Below are 12,310 nucleotides of genomic sequence, written 5' to 3'. Positions count from 1 at the left end.
GGTCTCTACTCAGGAGTCTGTTTTCCGTATAAATTTAAACAACACCGAAGGGCTCCCATGCTGAAAATTTCAAGAATCAAACCACAAGGGAAATGTCCAGAAACTTTGATAATTGTCTGAGCTCTATATTTTTTTTTTTTCAGGAAACAAGCCCTGGTTTTGCAACACCTTACCACCACATTAAAAAACTCCATGTTCCCTGCTCACTTCACCCTCACAATGGAATTGGAAAGTGTGAGACACACAGTATTTTAAAGTCCACTTTGAAGTCTAGACAGAGGTAACGGTGCTACTTCTTGAACTTGACCAAAAAATTCCCCAACGGTGTATTTTTGTCATATTCTATCACCACTATTTATGAACGCGAAAACAAGGGATATGAAGTCAAAGACCCAAATCCAGACTGACTTTTTCACCAATGGAGTATTCTAATTAACGCCAATTAAACGAATGTTGCAACTCGGGCAGAACCGTACCGCGGGTGCCTTAGGAGGTCTTCACTTAGTCGCAAAAGTTTTCTGTAGTCCCAGCGTTTGGGACCATGGGTCTGGACCCAGAGAGAGGGACTTGAAAAAATCTGCCCGGTCGCTTTCTAACTTGAATCCCCCCCTTCCGGAGCGCTGTAGTAGGGAGGAACTAGATCACCATTCCGCCGCCGCCCAAACACTCAGACTAAACCTAAGGAGCTTGAAGCCGCAGACCAGACCCGCTGCCCCATCCCCTGAGCTCAGAGCCTCCCCGGCCAGCTTAAACCTCAGCCCGCCAGGCTAGTGGCCAAGAGACCAGGGCTCAGTGGACTACGGGTTCCACTGGGGACACTCACCCGCGGCATTGTGCTCCTCCGGGCCCGACGCTGGCCTTCCCTGGTCCCTGGTCCCTGGTCCCCAGCTACTGGCCCAGGGCGCGCCGCTCACCTGAGAGCACACACCTGAACTATTCTCCATTCCACCTCCCACGAGTCGGGCGGGTGGAGGATGCTGGGTAGCAGGTGTCTGGATTTAGAGCTTCTCCAGAAATACTAGTTGATGGACAGGCCGCTGAAACCTACAACAACTCTGATTGAAATCAACACACACGCGCGTCTGACTAACCAGCGCACTCAGGTCGGGACACCTGGGCGCGCGCTCACAGGCGCACCTGCAGAAAATGGTGATCCCTGCAACAGGAACTCGGTGAAAGCTTTCCCTCCTATGCGGAATTACGAAGCCAGAGCTGGTGAAGCATTCTCTCTACGCGTCAAAGCCCTTAGAGCTGATTTTTGTGCCCTGATTGGAATGGATCCAAGCTACACTCTTTCCCTGCCAAGAACCAGGCCTGCCCCTAAAATTACAACAATGCTCCCGAGACCATAGAGATATTTTCATTTTGCTTTGCTTAAATGCCCTTCTGCGTGAGTGGCAGAAAAGGGGTGTTTGAAAAAAAAGACACGTGAATACAGTAGCAAAAAAATAAAACTGCAGTTTGAGTTTTTAAAAATGTACTTTTATAGGAAAGGCAGATTTACAGAGAGAAGGAGAGACAGAAAGATCTTCCATTTGTTTTCACTCCAAAAATGACCCCGAAGGGCAGAGCTGAGCTGATTTGAAGCCAGGAGCTTCTTCCAGATCTCCCATGTAGGTTCAGGGTCCCAAGGACTGCGGCCATCCTCTAGGCTTTCCCAGGCCACAAGCAGGGAGCTGGAAGGGAGTTGGAACAATCAGGACAGGAATCAGTAGTGTCCTGGTGCTTACAATTGGAGGATTAGCCAATTGGGTCATCATGCCCACCCTCAAAGTTTGTTTTCTTTCTCTCTCTCTCTTTCCTTCCTTCCTTCTTTTTCCTTTATGATTTTTCTTTTTAAAAAATGACGCTTCCACTGGAAGTACCCCTTGAGTAAAAATCAATAGACACTGTTACTAGATGCTGTGCTATTTCATGCAGTGGCATGTACATGCGTCCACATCAAAGCTATAGAGGACGCAACTGGAGTCTCCTTTAGTCAACACAGGCTTCCCCTCACACTTTCAGTGTGATCCTTGGGCTGTGTTTCCCAGGTACTAGTGTGGGAAGAGGGATTGAAAGTAGAGCAGCTTGGACCCAAAGCAGCACCTGCACGGGATGTTGATGATGCCGATGGTGGCTTAGTCCTTGAGGCCACATCACCAGCTCTATCATCAATTATTTTCAGATGAGGTTGGGGGCATGATTTGGGGAAAATATATTTTATGTATTCTTTGGAACTCTGCAGTAGCAATACATGCAAATCTTCAGGGGACAGTAAAATACAATAACTATTATTAATTACATTTTTACTTTGATCAGCTTCCTTTTTTTTTTTTACCAGACATTTTATAGCAACACAGAATTAGATGCTCTTACTGTTCTCAAACAATACACAGGAGAGGCTTTGCATCTTTAGTAGATTCTTAGGACGCATTTAGAAATTGAGTTTTCTTTACGTTAAAAGGTTTCATTTTGGGGGCCCAATGCGGTGGCCTAGCGGCTCAAGTCCTTGCCTTAAACGTGCCAGGATTCCATATGATTCTAATCCCAGCAGCCCCGCTCCCATCCAGCTCCCTATTTGTGAACTGGGAAAGCAGTTGTGGTCACTTGCGGAGTGAATCATAGGACAGAACATCTTCTTCTCTCTTCCTCTCTGTATCTCTGACTTTCCAATAAAAATAAATAAATCTTTTTTGAAAGTTTGATTTTTGAAGGGTGAGTATCCTGTAGTCACACTCTGAAAGGGGTGAGCCAACAAACCTAACCAGGTTTGCACAAGATCGGAAGCTAATTTTCATGCTTTTTCAGTGGTAATTATAAGTGACTTTCTGGAGTTATTTTAAAGCCACTTATGGATGTAAAGTAGCACATTTACCAAAATAACGATATTTTTAAAAATTTCAAGGCAGGAATGTTAATCTAACTTTGGAAGACAACACAAAAGCCGCGGGAAGGCTGAGGCGGCAGAACCCGGCACAGTCCGGCAGCAAAGACAAGAAAGACAAGGCGGGTGGGGCGAAACCTCCCACCCCCCCCCCCAAGGAGGAGACTGGTGCCTTCCCTGCCGCCTGGACCAGCTGAGAGAGACCTTAAGCAGAAACTCTGAGTAAAGCCAAGGGGCAATAGAGTCCCCGGGACGTGCGATGTTGAGAATGAACCAAGCTTTGTTCCCCCGCCTTCCGGATTTTTTTTTCCCGTTGGTGAGCACAACTTCGCTGCCTCTGGAGAGCTGCTCTGAAAGCTAGCCAACTAAGCAGGCTTGCCTGTGCCCTTGGCTGGACCGCGTGGACCGCGCGGATAATCCCGCGGATAATCCTTCATGGTCTCAGGCTGATGCGCGCCTGAGACACATTTGCTTCCCCCACACCCGCCAGCTCCTAGCTGGCGGCCCCCCACCCCGGCACATCCCAGGGAATGCAGTGTCTGAGTTTGGAGCTGTGCTGGTTCCGAATTGCCTCCTCTAGCAGTGAGGCACAGCAAGGGGTCAGCTCTCTCTGCCTAGGGCTGCAAGAAACAATTGGCTTTGTCCCCTCGTGGCGTGGCTAGGGGCTGCAGGCGTGCCATGCCCCCTCCCTTTCCCTTCAGCCTGGTCTTTCTAGCCGCGCAGCCCCCCACACCTCCCCTCGTCGCCGCTGCTGCTGGAGACCCTCTGGAGCCGCGGTGAGGGTCATCGCTGCTGCTGGAGAACCCCAGCACCCGAGGCGAGGGTCCCAGCTGCTCCTGGAGATCCCCTCTCGGCGCGGGGGAGGGTCTCCTGCCCTGCTGCGCCCCCTCCGCTTCCCTTGCACCTGGGCTCTCCAGCTGCCCGGTGCCCCTTCCATTCCCCTGGCAGCACAGCTGGGCTCTCCAGGAGTGCAGTGCCCCCTCCCCTCGCCACTGCTGCTGGAGTCCCATGGGAGCCGCAGCGAGGGTAGCCGCCACTGCTGGAAACCCCCCCGCACCCGAGGCGCCCGGGCTCCAAGAGAGGACAGGACCCTGTCTACCGTGTTCGGGGAAAAGACCGGGGTCCAGTCTCCTGGGTCCAGGAGAGAACGTGGCCCTGTCTCCAGTTCCGGAGAGAGGACCAGGGCCCTGTCTCAGAGTTCTGGAGAGGACCAGGGCCTGTCCAAGGTGTCAGGGGGAAGACCGGGGCCCTGCTTCCTGGGGTCTGGAGAGAGGACCAGGCCCTGTCTCGCGGGGTCCAGAGTGAGGACCGTGGCCCTGTCTCCCATGCTCTCTAGCCACGCCGCGCCCCCTTCCCCTCCCTTTGTGGCAGTGGTCTCCACCTGCGCGGGGAGAGGAATCCCCTCCTGGCAAGGCTGGGGTCTGAAGCTGCGCCGCGCCCCGCACCCTCCCCTCCCCTAGCCGCGTGGCTGGGTGTTATTGTGGGTCGCTCTGACTAGGCTGCAGCTCCCATTGATATATGTGAGGGCCTAGTATGTGCTGGGCAGAACCAGGCTGGACTGCAACAGCCATTGGTCCCAGTTTATGTTGGGCCTGAAAACAGAACCAACCCAGCAATTGCAACCACCAGATGATCCAGGAGATGGACTGTGCCGGGCCCTGTGCTTGCTAGAACATACGAAAATCTGGTCTATAAATACCTCACAATTTCTTTGGGGTTCTCCCCAATCGAAATGCTGGACTCAGAGCCCTGGCCAAGAAAAGACAGAAGAAAGAACAAGTCAATCAACCACCTCAGCTCTGTGTTGCCAGCGAAATACTGGGCAAATGAAGACTCTATGACTATGTCAATCAGTGGATTCTTCAACAACCCCCTCGTGCTTGGAGTGGTGAAAATGGCAGTGATTCATAACTGATGAACTATTAAAACCACTTGAGCAAGGATGTCAGAGCATGCCCCACATCCGGGACTTGGGGTGGGTGGGAAACTGGGAGGGGCTTCTCCCTCAATAACCCCCTTTACCTCAGATACAAGAAGGAAACAATATGGACATAATAGTCTTACCCACCTCCGTATAGCTCCTGAACCTTTTTACCGTAATTAACTATGTAAAGATTGTCAACAATATAATTTTCAAAAATAAATAAAAAAATGCAAAAAAAAAAAAAAAAAGAAGAAACGAGTTCACTCCCAGCTCAACTTATGCTCAGTCCTTTCCCTTGCTTTTGTCTCCTTACGCAAAGTGGCGACCAATTCGGCTCTATGGGGCTGACTGGGCTGTGAATCCACCCTGTTCTCGCACTGCCCATCTGGGATCTGCTGCTCTGTCTCTGCTCCTGGCCAAATCAAATGGACCAGCAGGACGGCCAGTTCTTTGGGTTCACCTCCCAAGTTCCCAGTGCAAGTCCCTTCCCACCTGGTTGCTGGTGGAGTTCCGATTGCCGTCAGCTGAATGCTGCTGGAGTATCCATCACTGCAACACCACACCGTTGTGTCTGCTGCTGTGTCGGCTGTCCTGTGTCTGTCAGTCTCCAGATATCCCTCTGCTGTTGTTCTTTTCTCTATTTCCTGGAATGTGTCCTCTCTGCTTCATCCTGATTAAATGTTTCTCCATCTGTTTAAACGTGTGCTTACCCTATTCTGCCATCTTGATTCTCCCAGCAGTGAACTTTCATAGAGCAGTCACTGCGTTCTTGGAATACTTGATTATTCAGCCATCATTCCATCCAGTAACTACTATGATCACCCACATTTTACAGATGCAAGAAGGTAAGGAGAAGAAAGTAACTAGCCCAAGGTAATACAGCCTATTAGTGACAGAATCATAATGCAGTCTCAGGAAGGCTGGATCCCAAAGTTTATACCTGCACTTTAATCCATCCTGCTACACTTGTATACTGGCACTCAAGGATGTGTCCTCAGTCCTCAGAAACCTAGTTTTGCTTACTACTTAATCATATTAAAATGGAAGATTCAGAAATTGAATACTTCAAATACTAGTCTCCACAATCTAGTCTTCATTGATTCATCAAATATATACTGCAAATGGCATGGTGCTATATAGATCCATGAGGAATATGGTGTTTGCTAAGGATTATGTCTCAAAGAAACTAGTGCTGTACACTATAGGTGTGTGTGTGTGTGTGTGTGTGTGCACACGTGTGTGTGCGTGTGCAGTGGGAGAAAGAGATTATGTATGAGTACAGCTACACAGACATGGCTCTTCATAAACTGGATTTGGAAAAATGTTTCAGGTAGATATTTATACAAAGAGGAAAAGAAATTCTAGTAGAACTAAAAGAGCAAGTACATATAGAGATCAGGAATGTGTAGCAACCAGATGAAAAATTGGTAATATGGCGCTATATATATATATATATATATATATCCCGATGTGCCTAGAATAATACTGCTTTACACTTGTTTTCTCAATTCAATGACTATAAAGGCCTCTTTCACACTTACTTATCCCTTCTGGAAAAATCAGATGGTTACCCTAAGTATAGACTATAATGAGCAAGCAGGTGGAGCCTTCCCTGAAGTGTAGAGTGACCCAAGAAGCGCTTTGCGCTGAACTATGTAGATTCTTCTGTAAATACGGAGACATCATTAAATATTTAAGTGTGCATATTTTAGGAAGATAAGGTAAGGAAAACCAGGAATGTGAATACCAGTTGTGAGGTTTCTGCAACAATTTTGGCAATATAGAACTAAGATCTAGACCAGGATAATGGATGTTGAAATGTGAAGAAGTGGACAAATGCGAAAGACACTACAGTTTATCTGAAATGTCAGCTTTTTCTACAAATACTGAATGTTTTAGGCTTTGTGGGATATATGATCTTTGTATGATTACATACAATTGTAGAATTCTGCCTTTATAACTGAAAGCAGCTATAGACAATGTACATGAATAAACATCACTACGCTGCAATACAATTTTATAGATGGACACCAAAATTAGAATTTCATACTTTTCATGCACATAAGACATTTATTGTAACAACTGAAACAGAGAAACCATTTGTAGTTTGTAGCTATACAGAAAGAGATAATGGGCCAGAAGTTCTTGCTTAACCCTGGCCTAATTAGGTCTCATAATAAGATCTACTAATCACATTAGCATGTTTGATCTTTAATCAAACAACTAGTTATGAGATAATCCCAACATTACTAAATCATCAGATTTTACTCTTCATTAGAACTGCAAATATCTTGACTAATGGAATCTCTTTCATGATTTGTCACAAAATACTGAGCACAATTAAATCAGCCTCTCTGACACCTACTTCTTTAGCAATAAGTTTAAGATGTAAGTACATACAACCATAGGGAAAAGGGCATTCATCTTGTTAATTCTTCAACAACACAATCCATCAATATTATGTCATAGAGCCTCAGACTTTTGGTAAATGTTCAAGGGTAAGTGCTTTGCAATTGCCTTGATCATCATCATCATCATCATCATAACAATAATGCAAGTGATTTAAAGCACACGGTCACTGGTGACATAACTTCCAAAGATGTTCACTATATCTGTATACAAATTCTATCCAAACAGGACTCACCTCTACAGTGAAAAAAACAATCCTTCCATAAGCGGTATCACCATCAAATCAAAATTGTTTCAACATTAGTACTTTGGGGGGGAAGAGAAGTAGACAGGAGCATGATACCTACAAGGTCTTTGTTTTCTGAAGTGACTTCTATATTTTCAGAATCTCTGGTTTCAACAAATGTAACATGACCATCTTGTTGCTGCTTCCTATTCACTTCCCTTATTAAACCCATCATTTCACACACCCCCACCCTCCCTAACTAAAGCTCATCCTGTTTTCCAAACAGTCCTGGGACTTCACTTCCTTACTCAGGTTAGCAAAAATTAATAACATTGAAGACTCTAGCACTACAATTCAAGAACAGGAAATGCAAACTACAGGTTAAAGTCGTGCCTAACAACTTAATTTGTCTTCCATTTCCAAAAACTGAGCAAGAAATTGAATCCATAATATAATACTGAGGCAATATAGAATAAGTGACACAGAACCCAAGTTGCACTGATCCAAAGCCTATGTTTAAATTTGATATATTCAGGGAATAAATCTTTAAAAAAACTGAAATGTCAGTTGCTCCCTTGGGCCATCCAGATGTTTGATTTTTTCTTGGCTGAAAGTTTTACTGCCTAGCTTTGAGCAACTTTTAATCCCTACTGTATTGGGAATCTATACAGAAGATGAACTGCCTATATTTGAAAACAGAAAGGCAGCTTAAGCTAATAAATGACAAAGGAACTGTTGAAGGAAGTTGAAGCCTGGGATTCAGTTCCCCAGATCTTTTAGGATCTTCACAAAATAGGACTTTATTCAAATCAAGTTCAAGGTCAAAAATTCAAACATGATTGTACCCAAAGGTACCCAGTATTCAAGTGTCTGTTAATTTTCCTAAAGCTTCACAAGAACTTTTCCTTTTAGGTTTCACATTTTAAGACCAGCACTTTACAAAGAACTAATGGCATCACCTGCAGGTATTTTCCAGACACTAGAACTCCCCATTCTCCCACCTTTACATACACTAACACCCCTTACTGTCACTTGGTTACAAACATCAGGTGGGCTCTTACAGGAAAGTGACATGCAGATCCAATGGGCAGGTTGTTTGTATCAGCTGGCGTGATGTCATCACTCTGCACAGCACTCACTCATGACACCCCCTTCCTCCGTCTGGTTACCTCCTGGGATTGCAGCTTTCGTTCACACAATCTGTTTCCACCAACTACAAAAGTTTAGAGTAACAAAACAAAAACAAAAAACCCAACAAACAAAAAACTGGGACAACGAGCTCAGCCCTGGTACTTCATGACTGTATGATTGTGAATGAGTTACTCCAAGTTGTTAGACCCAATATCCCACACCCATAAACAGGATGATAAAACTATTGTTCTTAAGCCTACCGGAAATAATAAATGAGATAATGGGGAAGTTCTCTTGTAAAAAGTAAGAGGTAGGATAGAGCCCACCATGGCCAACAGATAGACTGTCATAACGACTAGGCCCAAAATGATCCGATATTGCAGATGGTGAATAGAAGCAAAACTTAGAAACAAAACAAAATAAAGGGAAAGGGAGAGAATGAGCTTCAGTTTGGTAGTAGGAGAAACATAATGAAATGTTGTAAAAAGGCCCAGGGTGAGAGTAAGATGCAGCCCTAGAAACATACTTACTAGTAGCTGTTCTTTAATCCAAATGCTTGGCAAAACCGTTTCTATTTAATTTATACTTTCTAAAATAGCCTCTTCACTTACTTTTCCTCAAGTTTCAGAGAAACAGGGGTAGAAAGGGCAGCTTCGCCTGCCCTCTCATGGCCACCGGCACTCACTGCAGGATGCTCCTCCTAACTGCTGCCAAGTCAAGGGAAGCAGCCCCAGCCACAGAGACCTTCTCTCTCAAGCACACTCTTTAGAAGTTGCAAAGGAGTCCCATGACGGAAGCCCTACATAAGCCTTCAGGGTCTGCATTCGCAGGAAAAAGCAGTAGAGACAGAGCACAGCACACAGCACACAGCACACAGCACACAGCATGCTCCCTCCCAGGAGGGCAGCAGGTGTCTATCTCTTTCTGCCTGCCTGCCTGCCTGTGTGCATGCCAGCCTTCCTCTGTGCTATTTGCTTTGAAACACAGAAGAACAGAGAGGGAGAGAGAGCAATCTTTTTTGCATCTGCTGGCTCACTTCCCCGAGGACCAGCACCAGAGCCAGCCGAGGCTGGGCCACGACAATCCCGGGAACCAGGAGCTTCCTTCAGGTGTCCCCCTGGGCACAGGGGCACAGGGGCACAAAGCCCTGCACCATCCTCCACTGCTCTCCCAGGAGGATCAGCTAGGAGCTGGCCTGTGGGGGAAGCAGCCAGGATCTAAAGCAGCACCCATACAGGCCATCTGCCTGGCAGGCTGATTCTTGACCCACTGGGACACCACCCTGGACCACTCCACCCCAACAATCACCACCCCATACCACACACACAGGGCAGTTGTGAGGGCCTCCCCAAGGGGATGGGGTGCATGGCCAAGGCAGGGACAAGCGGGAAAGGGGCGACGGGTGCCTGGGATGCAAGGGTGCACCTCCCCTAAAGAAGGGTTCAGGGTAGAACGCAGGAAAAGCTGCTGGGAAACAGTCCAGGGATCCAGGCCCGTGCTGTCGGGAGCACAGGCCCTGAAAGCGTTCCCTTGTCCAGGCAAAGGTGGCTCCCCGGGCAACGTCATACCTGCTCATGGCTTCTGCCACCTACAGTACAAGTTCCCAAATGTGCTCCAAAAAGCCTGTCCATCTCCTGGCGCTGCAACCCGGACACTGCACTGCATACCTGTTCGATTGAGCTCGGCTGTGCTCGGCTGTGCTCGGCTGTGCTCGGCTTGGCCTCGGCCTGGCGGCAAAAGAGGTGCTGGGAATATACGTCCCACGATGCACTTTGAGAGACAAGGGGATGGTGTCTCTTGTCCCAGAGCGGCCTATGGAAGGCTACCTAGTGGAACATCTTTTCCCAAAATGCCTCACGACTTCAGCGTCTAGAGTACTCAGGCATTCTCACGTGGGACTGCAGCTCCTACAGTGCGCTTGCCTACGCTGAAGTCGGACTCCAACTCCCAAACACTGGTGGGAACACTGACGTGGACTGCAACTCCCAGACACCCATGGGCACGCTGACGTGGGACTGCAGCTCCCACAGTGCCAAGGGCACGCTGACGTGGGACTGCAGCTCCCACAGTGCCCGTGCGCATGCTGACGTGGGACTGCTTTGAAACACAGAGGAACAGAGAGGGAGAGAGAGCAATCTTTCTTGCATCTGCTGCCTCACTTCCCCAAGGACCAGCACCAGAGCCAGCTGAGACTGGGCCACGACAATCCCAGGAACCAGGAGCTTCCTTCAGGTGTCCCCCCTGGGCACAGGGGCACAGGGGCACAAAGCCCTGCACCATCCTCCACTGCTCTCCCAGGAGGATCGGCTGGGAGCTGGCCTGTGGAGGAAGCAGCCAGGATCTGAAGCAGCACCCATACAGGCCATTTGCCTGGCAGGCTGATTCTTGATCACTGGGACACCACCCTGCAACACCCCGGCCCAAAAAACACCACCCCATATCACACACACAGGAAGGTTGTGAGGGCCTCGGTGTGGAGACCCCAGCAGCGGGGTCCCCGTCGAGAGTTGCCTCTGCTGCTGGAGACCCCTGGCAGCCGAGGAGAAGGTCTGCAGCCATTCTGCGGCCCCTCCCCTTCCCTCGCGCCTGGGCTCTCCAGATGCACCATGCCCCTTAGGCTCCCCTCGCCATGTGCCTGAGCTATCCAGGCGCGCTGCTCCCACCCCTCCCCTGGCCGGTTGGCTAGAGACCCCAGGCACCCGAGGCGAGGGTCGCTGCTGCTGATGGAGACCCCCCGGCAGCCAAGGCAAGGGTCACCGCTGGTGCTGGAGACCCCTGCAAGCCAAGGCCAGGGTCACCATCGCTGCTGGAGATCCCCAGCACACGAGGTGAGGGTTGCCGCCGCTGCTGAAGACCCCTGGCAGCCAAGGCGAGGTCGCCAATGCTGATGGAGACCCCCAGGTGCAGCAGAGCAGGTCTCTGCTGCTGCTGGAGTTCCCCTCGCAGGGCGGGGAGGGTCTCAAGCCATGCCGCGCTCCCTCCACTTCCCTTGCTCCAGGCCTTACCAGCCGCGCTGTGCCCCCTCTCTTCAGCTTGCCACCGCTGCTGCAGGCCTCTGGCAGCAGAGGAAAGGGTAGCTGCTGCTGGAGACCACTGGAAGCCGTGGTGGTGAGTGTGTTCCCCTGGGCCAGGGCCCCTCCCCTTCCCTCGTGTCTGGTTGCTGCTGCTGTTGGATCCCCTTGTGGTGCAGCAAAGGGCTGTAGCCTGGCCGCCCCCCTCCCCTTCCCTTTAGCCTGGACTCTCCAGCTGCACCACGCTCCATCCCCTCCCCTTTCCGCCACTGCTGGAGACCCCTGCAAACCAAGGCGAGGGTCGCCGCCTCTGTTGTAGACCCCCAGCACCCTAGGCGAGGGTCGCCGACGCTGCTTGAGACGCCTACCAGCCGAGGCGAGGGTCGCCAATACTGATGGAGACCCCCAGGTGCCACAGCGTGGGTCTCTGCTGCTGCTGGACTTCCCCTCGCAGTGCGGGGAGGGTCTTAAGCCATGCCGCACTCCCTCCCCTTCCTTTGCTCCTGGCCTTACCAGCCCCGCTGCGCCCCCTCTCTTCAGTTCTCCGTTGATGCTGGAGACCCCCGGCCTCAGCTGCTGCTGGAGATCCCTGGGATCTACCTCGAGGGTCAGCTCCACTGTTGGAGACCCCCTAGCAACTGAGGCCAGGGTCTGCAGCCATGCCGTGGCCCCTCACCATCACTTGCACATGGGCCAAAATGCGGTATGTTTTTATTTATAGAATGTCTTAATTTGGAGTCTTA

Source organism: Ochotona princeps, chromosome 1, assembly GCF_030435755.1.
Source record: "Ochotona princeps isolate mOchPri1 chromosome 1, mOchPri1.hap1, whole genome shotgun sequence".
NCBI classification, from domain to species: domain Eukaryota; kingdom Metazoa; phylum Chordata; class Mammalia; order Lagomorpha; family Ochotonidae; genus Ochotona; species Ochotona princeps.
The sequence above is the reverse complement of the archived record's forward strand: the minus strand, read 5'-3'. Positions refer to the sequence as shown.